The sequence below is a fragment of the Equus przewalskii genome, chromosome 8 (assembly GCF_037783145.1).
Source record: "Equus przewalskii isolate Varuska chromosome 8, EquPr2, whole genome shotgun sequence".
In the NCBI taxonomy this organism is placed as follows: domain Eukaryota; kingdom Metazoa; phylum Chordata; class Mammalia; order Perissodactyla; family Equidae; genus Equus; species Equus przewalskii.
In genome coordinates, this window is record NC_091838.1 from 16,237,070 (window position 1) to 16,250,822 (window position 13,753).

At 40.0% G+C, this 13,753-nt stretch overlaps 1 protein-coding gene across 23 annotated transcripts in view; it reads right to left on the bottom strand.

The window, feature by feature from the left end:
- SULF1 (sulfatase 1) overlaps positions 1–13,753 on the bottom strand; it is a 193,084-nt gene that overhangs the window by 172,081 nt on the left and 7,250 nt on the right. For 10 of the 23 annotated variants that reach the window (XM_008514549.2, XM_070630495.1, XM_070630486.1 and 7 more), the window contains exon 1: positions 4,443–4,765. The gene's annotated coding sequence lies outside the window, so the exon portion shown is untranslated. Of the gene's footprint in view, positions 1–4,442; positions 4,970–6,767; positions 7,167–13,753 lie in introns of those variants that run through there. The other 13 variants (XM_008514544.2, XM_008514552.2, XM_008514551.2 and 10 more) reach the window with 7 other exon arrangements.

Here is a 13,753-nt window from a genome sequence, read left to right on the forward strand (position 1 = left end):
AATGGCTAAGTCACCTGTCCAAGGCCACACAGCTAGTGAGATGTGGTCCCTGGATTAGAACACAAGTCTGTATGAATCCGAAGACTATACTCTCCTGCTTCCAAAATCATGTTCGAAATTTTATACCATAGAAGGGCAGCTAATACATGAAATTTCTATCGTAATTATAGAAAGCTGAAATAGATGGGCGGATTTTTCATATAATACTCAAATTTAAGTTTGGGCAATAATTTCACATTCTAAGTGGTATTTTTCCTAAGCTAACCCAAAATACAGCCAATCAAGTTTCCTCCATTTTTTCCTTTCCTCTTGCGGACGAAGAGAGCCATTAGATGGCAAATGGCTCCTAAGTAGGGCAACCAGAGAGAAAAGGACCTTGGATGTTTGAATGTCCCCGTGACATTCAACAAACATTTGTTAGTGTCTCCTCTAGAGCACCAAAGGGAACCATGCCCATCCCTGTCTTAAGAGACTTCATCCTACCTGAGGAGTCAAGGGATAAAAAGGCAGACTAGAAAGCAGGCGATTGTGCTAAGTGCAACCTATAGATAATGAAGGGTCTGCTTCCAGGGAAGGAAAACATTGCTGGGAGATGTGGTAGTCAGGAGAGGCTTCTCGGAGGTGGTAGAACTTAAGTTGAACTCTTGAAGGATGAGTACACAGAGGAGACGAGGATGTTCCACACACTGTTTGATAAGTGTAGAACCAGAACGAATGGTGCACCTGATAACAGACTCTCATTTTGCAGACAAGAAGACAGAAAACTACCGAGGATGGGGTAAGGAAAGAGACCAAGAAGGGTGGGACTTGAGGTGGCTCCTTTAGCTGCAGGTAAGGGTAGACTTCTGCTCCCATAGGGGTTTGTTAGGAGATACGGTCAGAAAGTTGGAGCCAAAGAAGAAGGGCAAGCACATCCATCAGACTGGGAAATTCTGATGATTATGGGTGGTGATGAGGGTCCCGGTGGTAATTCTAAGCTGAGAAATGCTTTGAGGGAAGCAGTGTTTTAGGAAGCTCAGTCTGCAATGGTGGACAGAAGAGCGAAATGGAGGCAAGTGGACCAGTTAGGAGTGGCTGTAATGACCCACATGTGATACGATCATTTCACTGGAGCAGTAGCTGTGGGCCAGATGTGGGAGATGTTTTAAAGGAAGGACTCAGAGAATTTGATGACAGATTAGCTACGGGGGTGAGGGGAATATGAGAGAGAAAAAAAAAACTACCAGGCTAATTTCTCTCCTTCCCAGCATATTTGAGCTAGAATTGAAAATATTTTAAACAAGAAACATATTTCAGAACAAACTTTTTCCAAAAAATATCTTCTTTCGAATAACTTTTTTCCCCATGGATCTAACCTAAAGTAGAAGTAAATGTACCATATGACCATGGACTTAATTTCATCCGTAAGCCTCTTTTCCCTCAAAGTCAATAATGACGATAAAAATAATAATCTATTTAGAATCAGCTCCTCAAAAATTTTAATCCCCTTAAATTTACTCCGTGCTCTCCACACAAAAATATTGCACAGGGATCAAAGAACCAGACATCCTGACCTGACCCATTGGTTGGCCTCATCCATATGGCAGTGGTTGGGGAAAGCTCAATATTCAGTATCAAAAATCCTGCTTTCTGGATTTTTAAAGAATAAACCACTTTAAATCGAAAACACAGTAGAACCAAGCTCCTGTCCATTCCCATATGGATGTATAATTAAGAAAGGAAATGCCAACTGTCACACTTGCCACTTGTCTCTACTATGACAATGGAAATGACCACAACAATGTGCCTGAAGTCACATAAATTTCCTTAGAAGAACAGAGTAGAAGCTTTTGAGTTTTCTGATGCGGGTTCCTACTTAAGTCTACCACGAGCTCGGTGAATACCTGGATTAATGCATTTTGGTTTTCCGCTCCAACATAAAAATGGATTTTGTAATTTAATGAATCAAGCTTTCAGATTGCTTTTCACCTCTAAGATGCATCCCCTTACAACACGGATAGATAGCAGGATGCATCCACACTGCAAATTGGGATCTGTACCCCAGTTGTTTTTCGCTCCACGGGGCGGGATATCCCTTGTGTCAAACACTTTCACAGCTGTTAGAACGCTGACGGGAACTTCATGTGTGTTACCAGCACAAGGGCTGTCAGGAAGAAACCAAATGTCAAACTGAGGTATGTAGAAGTCACCGTAAATATGTCTCTGAATGTTTACCATCTGGACCAGTAGATTGAGGTTTTGACAAGAAACTAGAATTGCCCTGTGGGCACTGTCTTTTAAGCAGACCCTTTTAGTTTTGCTAAGTTACTTTCATATTACTTTAGTCTCGTTAGGGGGAATAACACACAACTTTGTCTTCTCAAGGTGTGAATTTATTATTTCTCAATATTTCCTTTCTTGTTTCCCTCCTGCCTAAAGCTTTGTACAGTTGACCTTTGGGGGGAATTCTTCCATCTTGTCAAAATCCTGGGCAGGCAGCCTGGTGGTCAGTCTGTGACATTAGGGACATATGCTGGAGGGGCTCCCGTGGCTAAACAGCAACTTGCCTTTTTTAGATGCCATCACGACGCGTCTCACGGAGGAACAGCCCATCTGTGCGGAGGAACTTTACTTTCTCCTGAAATATTTCTGCCATAGTGAAAAAGGGCATTTGTCTTCAGCCCCATCCCTGCTACAGGCTGTGCACAGAGTCCTAATCCTGACACAACACGAGATATTAGTTTGCCTTTCTGCCTTTATTTTTTTAAACCCCAGTACCATTGTAAAGCCAAAATGGAATGACTGGAATTCCAAAAGACTCCAGCTTATGAACTTAGTCCTATTTTGGTTATGTAATATTGGGAATCCGATAATACCCAGTCATAATAACTGCCTGGTTATTCCTGAGGATGTTTTCTCAATGAAGTAGATTTTTAAGACCGTAACCAGAAGACATTCTGAATAACAACCAACCACTATACTAAAATATTGTTTTGCTCGTAACTTTTTAATCATATCGTAAAAGAACAATTAGAAAATATAAAGGGACTGATTGCAAAAAAATTATATAATGCAACTTGAAACATCATTTTCCAGGCATCTTTATGCAGTTGAACACAAAAATCACAAAGCACTAGCCATAAATCCTGTTATTCAACCTACTCAACAGCTCCTATTTCAGAATAGCTTATATACAGTATTATTCAGACAATCTCTCACCTGCAAAGGCTGAGGACAGTATTGGGTTTCTCTATCAAATGTGAAAGTCCAGGAGGACCAAGAACTCTGGAGCACCATAGGTATAGGAACATTGATGCAGGGGGGGCAAGGCTGTTAGGGGGCAAAGGAACTAACTCATTGACTCACCAGCTTGATCAAAACTTTGAAAAATGAAAACTTTAGGGCATCTGTTTGAAAGGCTTTTCTTTTGGTAGCACAAATTAAACATAGCATATAAACCCCATTGTTGTATCCAGTTCAATTTAATTTGGGTGGTTTTGGCAGTCGTTACGTTAACGACTGCTCACACATATGACGACAACCCATTTTATGCTGCTCAGGGACCGGATGACCATTAATTTCCAATGACTAATTTATAATTAAAACCTTTTTGAATGTTTGTTTATAACCAAGGCTGAAAATCTATTTACATTTAATTAACACTTCAGATAGCCTGGTTAAAACCTATAAATGGAGGGACTTTAATGATCCATCACAGAGATGCCACTTTAGTTTTCAATGACTTGTAAAACTTTCACAAACAGATCTGCAAACGAATTACCTCCATCTGCCCCCCCTGCAGGGGCAAGAGGACTATGTTAAAGAGCGTTTCCTGACTTCCTCTTTTTCTGCTTTTCTTCTAGCTCTAAGCAGTTTTGTTTTAAAGCCGATCAGCTGCTCAGAGGGCAGCCTCGCCTCTGAAGGAGTTTGCAAACTTTAGAATCAATGCCCCCCGTTTCTTAAAAAGGCTTTGGTCCATGATAAGTCAGACAGAATCCACATTGCAAAGATCGGTTAAGAAAGCATTTCCATCTCTGCCAGCAGCTCGGTAATAGACTCTTAAAAGAATTTTGATAAATTGAGTAGCAAAATGCAACAGTTTGAAAGTGAATTTTAATCTCGAGAGCTGGAATAAATGCTCCCTTGGCCATGTCCATCCTTTATGAACAATTTAGAGCTCCTGGTTTGAGTGTGTAACGAGGATATGAAAGGGGACGAACACCACTCCTAAAGACGTTTTCTTAGCTACACCTTCAAGAGCAAGAGACAAGGAGTGTTAGTTCTATAAAGACAGCCAAGCACCAAGCATGTCACTGTTATCTGTCAGCCGTACAATAGCAGCATTGATAGGATAGCAACAACTGGCTTTGACAAGTGTGCTGCGCTAGCATTCCATTCAAAACTAGGGTAAAAGAGAGAGAGAGAGACGGAGAGAGAGGAGCAGTCAATGTTCTTTACTTTACCTGAAAAAATCGGTTTTCCCGGGGCTGCGGAAAATGAATTCCTCCTCTTCTTCCAAAAGCCAAGTCGTTCTCTTGCCTGCAACTCTCGCTTGGAGAAGACCACACAGCTCCAGCAAGGCAGCCTTCCTGCTCCTAATCCCCACTCGAACGTGATGACACACGCTAACCCCAACCATCTGGTGAAACACGTCCTCAAGCACTCAGCACAGTGGTGTGTCAAGACAGGCTGCCCAATCCAATTGCTGGGGCTGGTGTCTCTCACCGACCGGAGGCTGAGGGCAGGGCTGAAACTGGAGGTCTGAGAACTCCCAGTCAAGTAACCTGAGATTTTCAGAGAGAAAGGACTGTTATAAAAAGAGGAGAAGTGGGAGGTGCTAAAGAGAAGGTGGAGGGAATGAATTATTCTGGTGGCCAGTTGTGCGTTACTTTTCACAACTCCTGCGCTCCCCGGGGATGATTGGGACCCTCAGTAGGATGCACAGCAACACTAAAAATCCTTTCCTGCCAGCCTAGAGAGGGCAATCTTCTCAGCCAGGCACTCCCCCGCCCCCCAAGGAGATAAAAGATTCATCCTGACATACTGATAAAGTGTTAATGTAGGAGTAGTTTGCACTGAAATGTGACATCTACATTTTGAAATCTAAACTCCTACCTTCCTTTGATTAGATCGTGGCTGCCCCCAACATTCCTGGGAGGAAAGGGGTGGGGGCGCAGCTCCGAGCAGGAACTCCTCTATTCCCACATACAGCTCTTCCCTGTTTGCCACAGGCTGAACTTCAGAAATAGTCAATGAAAATCATGTAAGTTTCTACTCATGTAAAATAGCACGTGCTCCCATAGATAAAGGTGGCTTTTTTAATCGCTGCCTTCACAGACATCTCTTTGTCAAAGCACTTGGTAGCACAGGGCTGTGCTGTCATTGATTATTTTTATTGGCTTCTAGTTAATTGCTCTTATAATGCCCATATAGCTCAAACAGCTCATTAACAATCTTCCTTTGAAATGTTTTCAATTTTTTGGTCATTTCACTACCTCCTTCTTATGTGCATTTCTTTTTCTTTTTTTTTGGTGGTGGTGGCGGGGGGGTTCTCTGAACTGTTTGATAGAACTAATTACTTTGATAGCAGTCTGAACCAGAAAATGGCTATACTTGTTACAATACTTAAGAAGATATCTGGAAATAAATTAATTGCTACAAAGCTCACCACTTAAAATTCCATCAGACTTCTAAGGAATTTTAATAATCTGAGAGAGAAAATAGGAATTTGAAATATTATCAACTCCCTGACAGTGTCTGTGGGAAGCCAATATTTTAGATTTTGCACCTTTTGAACTTCTTTGCACTGAGAGGGGGATAGGTGGAATAAAATCCAAAAAACTTTAAACTTGCCTAAAGCATTAAAATCTAGACTATAGGGCCTGTATGACGAAGAAAATTATTTCAATATCCAGCAAAATTGACTTGACTAGCTCATTTTTTTTTCCAGGAAGTTTTGTGTGATATACTAAGGCACTTAAAAATTACTTCTGGTGTAATTTTATGAAGTTTAGGATTAAAGAAATATAATTTTCAGACAGCGAATTTTTCCTATAGTTGGGCTGAGGGAAAAAGGAGAAAAAACAAGAATTAGAGGTTGGAGTCCTCATGCGTTTGCTCAGTTTCTTCCCAGAAGTGATTATGAGGTGTCTGTTTCACAATATATAGTATATTCACTTAACCACTGTGCCTAATCAGCTAAATCCAGATACATAATCAACACAGAAACATTCAACAATGGCAAGTGGCACCACGGGGCTAAAACTTCCCTTGGGCATCATAAAAATTTTAATAGTGCCAATTATTGCAAGGCAATTTTTTTCATTAAAAAATTTTTTTGGGGGGGCTAAGCCAACCAGACTCATGTCTGGAAATCTGGATTACCTCAGTTGCATAGAGTTTGAAGACCCTGGAGACGTTGTTAAGGCAGTTTGCATTCTCTTAAACTGTAAATTGAGTTACAGAAGTAAAACCTAAGAAACTGCAAAGGTGTTGAATCCTGTTTTATCAACCCTGTGCTTGTAACACACCTTCCCCAAGCCATTTCCCATGTGGTCCCGGCTCTGACCCACATTATTGTTGAAAGCGCTGTTTAACACAAACATTTTTCTTCTATTCTTAATTGTAAATCTTTTCATTAAATCTGTCTCTGCTTCTCTTTTATAGATAACTTCAGCTATTTATACTACTAAAACTTGCTTTAAAATAAAAAATACAGGTTGAATAATAGAGGCTGCCCATTTGCTAGGATCTTAATTCTGGCTCTGTGCAGTGTCTGTAAACATTACCTTTCAAAAGTCTTGTAAAACGAGTCCACGGCGGCACGTTTTTGGGTTGACGTTCTGAAATGCCTTTCTTAAGCAAAATCAACTCAAACAAAAACCTGAAGCTGGTGCTACAGGATAAGGTCCTGCTCCCCTTCTCCCTGTAGCCAGCTTCAGTGCTCAGCAGTGTCAGTTCAGAAGTTAAGAATTTTCCATTACCTCCGCTCCTTTCTCCTTGCCATCTGCAAACAGTTTATTTTTTAAGGAGGAAAAAAAAGTGAAATTGATTCTGTCTTGAAAGATCTAAACTTAAAATTTGGCGCATTCTAAAAGATGATACGCGGCCTTTGAATGTGGTGTTGACCAAGGTGAGATTGTGCGCAGAAGGAATAGCTCCATCACAGGAATGAGGTGAGGACACTCCTAAAATGAAAGATGAATTGTAGGTAATGGTGATATTGAAAAATAGCCCCTCCTATTCTGTTCCCACAGTGAAAATGTCCCTTTACTTATTAGCTCCAATTAGTTTCCATGGTAACCGACCAGCCCTTGTAAACCCGCACTCTGAGCTTCCCTCATCTTTGTCTAGACTGAGCTCACCACCCTTCTTCCTCCACAGATGGCAGTTTAGCTGGGTCTATATCTATCTCCATATCTTTCACGCATGCATATAACCGGCACATAAGTGCCCGCGTCCACGTTATTACTAGTACAATGGTGGCCAAGGGAAAATGCAAGTGGCATTTAATCCCTGAGCTGCAGCGCGTGCATCTGCCGCCACACTAATTTTTCCCCCTCTTGGTTATTGTTTCTTCCAGTCTTGTTCTATTATCAGCTGTTTGCTGCTCGTAATTTCTTTTCAGGGAAGCCAATACAGTATAATAAAAACCTCATTAAACAGAAACACCTATCAGCCTCGGAGAAAACCCTAAACGACTCCTTTTTGTTTAAAGAATCATTAAAGCGAAAAAGAAAAACCACTTGTTTGTCATGCTTGAAAAAAAGAGGACAAAGCCAGCATAAAGGTTTACCAAGCCAGGGGGCTAATACGAAGATTTAATGCACTTAAGATATCATGGTTCTTTCCTCCTTGTGCTGCCAGTTGGCCACAAATCCCAACTTGAGCGCAGTAGGCAAATGATCAGTGAGGCTGAGAGAGTCGGCTGCTCCAGACACTTGGTGGGGAGAGTGGTCCCCAGGATCTGCAGCATCCTGGGTTGCAGGCTGCACGGTGCCATGGGGCGGTGGGCAGGTGGTAATGCTGGAGTCCCAGCAGTTAGTGTGACTACAGAAGAATCTGATGTAGAGTTGGGGGGGCGGGGCTTCAGCAAATGCTTGAGATTGTTAGAACTCCGCAAGCCATGGGCTCTTGCAATGTGTGCTGACTTCACTTCTTTGGTCACGACTCAATTTTAATTCAGTGTTATGTTGAGGTAAACCATCCCTTACTTATAAGAATTGAGAAGAAGCCAACAGCTTGGAAGCCAGTCTTTTGCACTGGCCATGTTTAATCTTGGTAAGAATGAGGCAAAATGGTGACATTAGATTTCTTCTTTTCATATGACCTCTGCTGCCACCATTTGCCAACACCTGTTTTGACAGACAAACAATGATTGGGAATAAGATTCCCCCAATTCTGGTGAAATGTTTTATTCTCAAAATAGTTCCTGAGGTCATCTGTGACCTAAGTTTCAGAAAAGAAAAAGTTCTGATCAATGTTTTATTTGCTAGGATATGGAAAGCTGTGAAGCTCCTTATTCAGATGAATTGTTTTCTTTGATGGAAACATTCCCTTAGGTTTTTTCCTTTAAAACAAATGACAAACGTCATCTAAAGTCCACGACACTAGCAAGATGTGCAGCAATTAGCCCATTGCTATTAATATCATATAAAGCGTCTGTAGATGTGCAATAAATCTTGTAATTTGGGACATCCTACTCTTCTAAATCACTCAGGGCTACCCAGCTTGGCATTCACTTATTCTCCTTCAACGACACTTTACTGCCTGTATTCACATCCAAGCAAATTATTCTCAGAAAGAGAGGGGAAATTATTGCTTGTTAAGTGAAGTCACATGCTAGGCAACCAGCATCAGACTTACTCATGTTTTCAATGACTGCGTAGCTATATGGGAGGTGACACTGGAGCCAGTGGCGGCTTTCATACCAGACAAATGGTTCATCGCTGAAGTGACGTTCCCTCCAGGAAGTGCAAGCCTAAGTATGTTGAAAAGGGCTGTGTAGCTGTGCTCTAAATAATTTTGGGAGGGTGAGGAACCACTTAGGACAAAACAGTGACCCACAAATGAAGTAATTCAATAAAAGATACTGGGTTCAATAAAATACGGCAAATAGAGTACTAAAGATTTTAAAAATTTATTTGAAATCCGTATTTGTGGAAATTCATGTTTGGGGCATTAGGTGTTAGTCTTCATTTGAGCAGATAACTAAATTTATGAGACATAAGATTAGAAAGCATGGATATCAAGTAAGAGGAAAATGAATTTTGGCAATTAGAACCTAAGGTTTTATTGGATCCGTGTAGGGGTAGGTTGGGGATATTTGAGATGGAGTGTACTCTAAACCTAATGAGTCACATAATTATTTTTCATTTGTAATATGTACATTCCCTGGTTAAGGTAAATAGTGTGAATGAAGGTGGAAAACTGGAGGCAGGGATGGGCATCAGTCATGTCCAAAGAATACGGTAGTAGAATTCTGCTTTTGGAAGGAATAATAGACAAAATCAAGTTTCCTTATTTAAGAGCTGAGGAAAGAGAGGCCACAGGAGGATAAGGGTGCCATGTAAGCCACTCATGGAATGGGAAATAAATGCCAAGATTCAATTAATTAGCTCACACATTTTTCTCTCAATAGCAACATACGTTTCTGTTAGAAATAAGCTTAAGAACTGGGGCTGGCCTGGTGGCATAGCGGTTAAGTTCGGGCGCTCCACTTCGGCGGCCCAGGGCTCGCTGGTTTGGATCCCAGGCATGGACCTATGTACTGCTTATCAAGCCATGCTGTGGCAGGCATCCCATATATAAGATAGAGATATATATAAGATAGGCACAGATATTAGCTCAGAGCCAGTCTTCCTCAGCAAAAAGAGGAGGATTTGGCAGTGGGTGTTAGTTCAGGGCTAATCTTCCTCAAAAATAAAAAAAGAAATGAAGAACTGCAGAGATTCTCTTAGACTGTAGTAATTATGTTTCATTGGTGTTGCATTACATAATTTGAGAAGTTACTGTGAATTCAGATGTGCAAAATACCTTTAGTTTGCAGTATTTCTTCCTTAAGCCACCAGAGTGCTTGAGGGCGTGAGAATTGTTAGGTAATCATAAATGCAACAGAGCTTTACTTAGCAATTATTGGATAAAATGATTTTTCTTGTGGCTATGCTTCATTATAAAAAGTGGGCTAGATCCCAGAGGATCTATCACCGTCATCTCCCTTTCTTGCTTTCACATATTTCTTTTCAATACACAGGATTAGAGATGTGGGGATATCTCAATGAGATTAGTCCTATGCTGATTTTGGAAAATCAGTAGACAAATTAGACAAAATGAAGAAATAAAAAATTTAGTAGCAAAACAATAATCACTGAATCAATACCACAAAAGATGGTAGAAAAATGGATATCTAGGGCACAAGTAATTCCATATAATAAATAAATAACTGTTAGTGAAAAAAACGGGGAGAGTTTCCTTCTCTTAGGCCCCTGAGTCAATCTATTCTAAAATCACAAACTCTTAGGGAGAAAAAACTATGTCTCATTCATCTTGCATCCCTTCTCTCTAGAACTTAGCACAGCGCAAGTACCTACTAGATCTTCAACAAAAGTTTCCAGCGCTAGCGCGTTGCTCATCTTAGAATTTACCAGTGCCTCTTCTTGACCAACATAGCTCAGCTTGTCTGGGGAGATTAAGCAGTTAGTTTGCTGCTGGCCCTCACTTCTGCAGACACAGCTGACCTGCTGAGTATGTAGCTGTTCCAAGGCAGACTATAGTGCTTTGACACACTTTCCTTTCTCTTTTTAAGGAAGGTAATATGGTTCTAGTACTCACTTAACACTACCGGGAAGTAAGTACTTTTGTAAAAGTTTCTGAGTAACAGATGGAAAACAGCTGCACACTCATACTTATGACTGTTACAGCCTTTACCAAGAAACCAGAACTTACAGATGTTAATAAAAAAATACTCATTTCCATGAATAGCATATAGTTCTTTAAATGTGCCGCAATCTTCCGTGGCTTGCTCAATAGGCCGATTTTGCAAGCTAAATTAGAGTTTAGATTTTGCTGGATTCTTTTAGAAAGATTTTCAACAAATTGACAATATTAAGCTATCCTTATGCTAGTCTTTCTTAGACATCACACACTAGGATATACGAAAGCCACAAGTCTGTAAAGTAGAAAACTCTGCTGCTTTTTCTCTTGATGGTTGTAAAATGTAGTTTGCTTATTATTTTGACAACCATCAACCAAGCATCAGCTAAGTTTCCTAGGAACACTGCCGGAAGAGTAGTCACAATATTTTTGCAGTTGCTTTTAAAGGCAGATTTGTCAAGTATTTTCCAACAAACCTCCTTTTTAAAAATAGGACACCTCCAGACCAGTGTTAACTCTTTCTTATGCTAAGTAGCTCTTTCTGGTTTAATTTAACAAAAGCTTTGATTTCAAGTGTAAATACGTCAGAAGCTAAAGGAGGAGTAGTTTATTTCCTCCCTGTTTACATCAATGCAGATTTCCAATTAACCTCTAATTACCTCTAATGTCATTAATTACAGCATTAAAGTCAGAAGCTGTAAAACAGTACACTTTAGAGGCTCATTGACACGATTCTTACTTATTTTGAAAACAAACAGAATTAATTAAAAAAATCTATTTTCTGAAAGACTTTTTTTGTATTTTATTTAACAAATTTAATTTTCTCCTGCTAGAGTAAACCGTGCAAGCATTGACATAGCTTTTCATTTAAAGATAGTGCTCTTTAGTCTTGCCTTTTTTTCCCCCTGACTTATTTCCCATTGAAAGGACTGCTTTTAATTCCAAATTCTTACCGTAATAAAAATAAAAATAGCTAATAGAACACCCACTATAGGCTGTCACCATGAGGCTTTTTAATGTATTCACCCGTTAGTTTAATTAGCCATCACCCAGGTTAGTTTAATTCGTCATCACAATACTTCAATGAGAAGACCCTACCCCTTATCTGTATTTTATAGACAAACTGAGATTTAGAACTATTAAGTGCTCTACTCAAGGTCAAACATCCTGTAAGAAGCAGATTCTGGATGTGAACTCCTACCACAGAGCTTATATTGTGAATGAATTTGTCCTCGTTTCAACTCTCTAATTCCTACACATGAGAATTTTAAGGTGGTAGGGTCATTCATCAAGTCTCTGTCACTTTGCTAAAGTCTAACTGCCCTCATGTTTATGTGTATTTATGAAGTATAAGGATACCTTCTACAGGGGGAGGTTTCTGTAAATTGTAGCAATAATTTCCCATTTTTGCTCTGAAATGACATACGCAAGTGAACCCTGTTAAAAACAAGATGACAGGCCCAAAATGGAGTCACTTATGCTAAGCCCCACATCACCAAACTGAGAATTAGTTTCCAGTCTCCCAGAAACATAATCTTAAAGCAGTCAGTCAAGAATGTGATCAGCACTAGTGAGGGTCTCTGCCTGACAGACCCTGCCAGCCACTAAAGGAAAATAACTTTGCAATAGCAGACACGCTTCTCTTGTCTAGTTTAACTCCCTGTTCCCGCTCACTTCTGCCTATAAGTCTTTCATTTTGTACAGCTCCTCAGGGCTCCTTTCTGTCTGCTAGATTGGATGCTGCCTGATTCATGAATCATTAAATAAAGCCAATAAGATCTTTAAAATGTGATCAGTTGAATTTTGTATCTTTTTAAACAAGCCTAAAGAAGAATTTCCCTACCATGAATGATCTGTCTCTTGCAGTCAGTGGGAGGGATCTCATTCGCCCCGCCCACCAGTCCCTAGGACACTGGAGCACTCAGGATGCCGAAGGCGCTCAGGTAATATTACACAGCACTGAGGCGGGTCCCTCCACCTGGTTACACCTGCGTTCCCTATATCAGAGTCTTGGTTGTCTTTCATTTCTCTAAGCTTCTACATCTTTTGCAGGGCCTAATAGCCACATGCATTTGATTTTTTTTAATATGGTAAATATCCCCATGGCAGTCATTAAATACCATTCTTAATCAATCATTTCCAACGCCTTTAATTAATCCCAGGGGAATTTTAATTGACACGCATGACTCTCCCTAGACAACACCATGCATGATTTTCTGATGCTTCATTTGAACCAGAAGTGAGTTCTAATCCCCAAAAGATGTTTGATAACAGTTTAAACCACTGTGAACTCAATTATGGGATTAGAAATTAGATTTAAAAGTAGCCAAAGGGTAATCGTAAAGAGTTCCAGCACTTCATTAAAAAGACTGTCTATGGTTTTAATTTTTTTCCAGAAATACTTTTGAAAATGGTTTGTCAAACTATGTTAAAAAAGAAAATTTGATATGGTATGGTATCTTCTGCTTTTGTGACCCTGCTGTCTAAGTCGCCTAAGAAATTGATTAAACTTGCTTATTGATTATAAAGATCTCCTAAGTAAAATATTTCATTTATTGCAGGCTTCTTTATTGACTAAATTTAAAAAAGAAAAAAACATTTTTCCTAGAGAAAGTATATCTGGGCTTGGATTTTCAAAGTACTTCAGTGGGTTTGGGGGGGAGATTTTAGCATTTGATTATAAAGTCATGAATAAGATATTTTCTGGAGTCACTTGAATAAATTTAGGTCACTTTTTTGAGGAGGTAATTTAATATTAAGTAAATGGAAGGACCTATATTCAAAGGGGATTTGTTTTTAGAGAAATGCCCCTGCAGAGCATCTACTGGTAGAAAGTTCCACATGTCACACACATGGAGAGCTAACCAAGGGAAGGACTCCAAATTCCTGTCTTCTGCTCATC